The sequence below is a fragment of the Humulus lupulus genome, chromosome 1 (assembly GCF_963169125.1).
Source record: "Humulus lupulus chromosome 1, drHumLupu1.1, whole genome shotgun sequence".
In the NCBI taxonomy this organism is placed as follows: Eukaryota; Viridiplantae; Streptophyta; class Magnoliopsida; order Rosales; family Cannabaceae; genus Humulus; species Humulus lupulus.
The window spans coordinates 230,581,775-230,584,501 of NC_084793.1; the positions used below are offsets into that span (position 1 = coordinate 230,581,775).

The following is a 2,727-nucleotide window of genomic DNA, read 5'->3' on the forward strand; positions in this document are numbered from 1 at the left end:
GATTTCTATTTAATCTTATTATGATGTTCTATTGATTCTTCTTTTTTATTATAATCTATATAATGTTTGCTTAATGCTAGTAAATGTGTTATCAATAGTTGCTTGATTTATGATTTTGATTCAAAATTCGAAAGATGAGAATTGAATATCCTATCGTTATAAAGACATAGGTTACATATTGGACGAAAGTACCCGTATGGCTTGTGTAGTAATTAGGTTTCTATGCTTAATGTCTGCTATATGTTTAAGTTTATCACAGAGATGTAGAAAACCTGCATATAGGTTGAGATCTTATATCTTGAAAAAGAATATGAATCGATTTATGTTAACCTGCTATTAGAATAGGAAGAAAGAAATTTAGAACTGATTAATAAAATTAATAGAATGAAAAGTTGATGAATTTAACACCCTAGGTTTCTAATTATTGAATCAATCTTTATTTTTGCAAAGTTTATTTTAATTTTAAGTCTTAGTTTAGAAATCACTCTATTTTCGACAGCCAAATAGAAATTTAAAAGCACTTATTGGTAATTGGTTGATAGTCCTTATGGGAATGATACTTTATTTATTATCTATATTACTTGAATTGATTATGTATACTTGCGTATCATATTTTTGCGATCAAGTTTTTGGCTTCGTTTCCGAGGACTTAATATCCAATATCATAATTAACTGTTTTTTTTTTTTTGTTCTAATTTGGTTTTTATATTTTACACTCAATTTGATCAAGGTTGTATGGTGTTTCAGGAAATATTGGTATATGCGGGGAAGTAGACAAAGGAAGCTCATACCGGTAGATCTTGAAATTGAAAGAACGTGCAAACAGAACCGAAAGATAAAGAAAAGGTTGGATTTTGCCATGGCTGCTGAGGCCCCTGCTGATCAAGGGGCTAGAAGGTTAAGAGATATGTACTCCCAACTATTATGGGAGTGCATTCATGCATCAGACCTCCAACAATTGCTACAAATAATTTTGAGATTAAGCCAGTGATTCAGCAAATGGTCCAATTTAATGTTCAGTTTGGAGGCTTGCCTACTAAGGACTATAACTTACACATAACTAATTTCTTAGAGCTTTGTGCGACCTTTAAGATGAATGGGGTGAGTGATGACACAATAAGGTTGAGGCCATTTCCATTTTCACTAAGGGACCGAGCAAAGAGTTGGTTGGTTTCCCTATAGGCTAACTCTATTACCACATGGGAGGAGCTCGCTCAAAAGTTCCTTGCAAAATTCTTTCCTCCATCCAAGGCTGCACGATTGAGAGGGGAGATTAATACTTTTTGTCAGATGGAGAGAGAATAGTTGTATGATGCATGGGAGAGATTTAAAGAGTTGTTAAGAAAGTGCCCTCATTACGAGATTGAAAAATGGATGTTAGTCCATAATTTTTACAATGGGTTAGGCGGTATTACTCGCACTATCATAGATGAAGCAGTAGGAAGGGCATTTATGAGCAAGAGTGCCAACGAAGCTTATGATCTACTAGAAGAGATGGCCATGAACAATTACCAGTGGCCCACTGAGAGGGAAAATACAAAGAAGGTGGTTGGGATAATTGAATTAGATGCCATCTCAATGCTTATAGCTCAAGTGGCTTCCGTGACGAAACAACTACAACAGAATAATATCACAGCTCAAGCCATGCAATTACAAAGTGTGTGTGAAATGTGTGGAATGGCGCATCCACCTAACCAGTGTCTTGCAATGGATTTAAATAATGTGCCTACGAAACAAGTTCAAGCCATAGGAAATAGCCAAAGGCCAGCCAATAACCCATATCCCATGTTCTACAACCAAGGGTGGCAAAATCATCCTAACTTTTCTTGGAAAAATAATCAGGGAGCACAACCGCCTTACCCACAAAATCATCCTCAATATCCACCCCATCAATCAATATATGGGCTAAATTTTAATTCCCTACTACCCAGGGACCGTTACACTGTGTATTTTAAATAATGCTAAACGAGTAATTTGACCATAATCGTGTCACTAAATGTGATTAACGATTTAGGGTTAAAAATTTTGGTCAAGGATACAAACGTTTCACTAAAACATTTACTGTATACATTGGGATCCCATAATACATTTAAAAGGATAATTACAATAAAATATTTACAACCAGCCGACCTAAGTGGAAAAATAGGGTTTAACCCTAGTTCCTCTTTAAACCTCGGCCGTCGTGGTCGAGCAGCCGCATATGTACATATCATCACCTAAGCTCTCTAGCTCAAGGATGGTCCAACTTTCTTTTACCTTTACAAGTACCACATAGAACCCGTGAGTTGAGGCTCAGTAAGAAAACTCAAACATGCTCATAAGCAGATAATAACATGTCACCAAATCATAATAAGCATGCCTAGCAGCAATAACCTTATTCATGCATGCAGGCAAGTACAAATAAATGATTATGGGGTCCTGCGCCCTAAGTAGATTACTGTTAAGTCATTCTGGGGTCCTGCGCCCTGAATAGATGACTATTAAGTCAATCTGGGGTCCTGTGCCCTGAATAAATGACTATCAAGGTGATTTGGGGTCGTTCGTGTCCTACACCCATAGTCCACTCACTTGTTTCATTGCATCCTTTCAGGGGGCACATCCCCCCAAACCCCCTGAGTTACATAAACTCATTCCTTGTACTATGAATAAATGACTATTACGTCAATCTGGGGTCCTGCGCCCTGAATAGATGACTATTAAGTCACTCTGGGGTCCTGTACCCTGAAT

At 37.0% G+C, this 2,727-nt stretch overlaps 1 non-coding gene across 1 annotated transcript; it reads right to left on the reverse strand.

The window, feature by feature from the left end:
- Positions 1-1,257: 1,257 nt before the first annotated feature.
- Positions 1,258-1,364, reverse strand: LOC133813319 (small nucleolar RNA R71). The gene has a single exon (XR_009884343.1). It is a non-coding gene; the product is annotated as a small nucleolar RNA R71 (small nucleolar RNA).
- Positions 1,365-2,727: the final 1,363 nt, after the last annotated feature.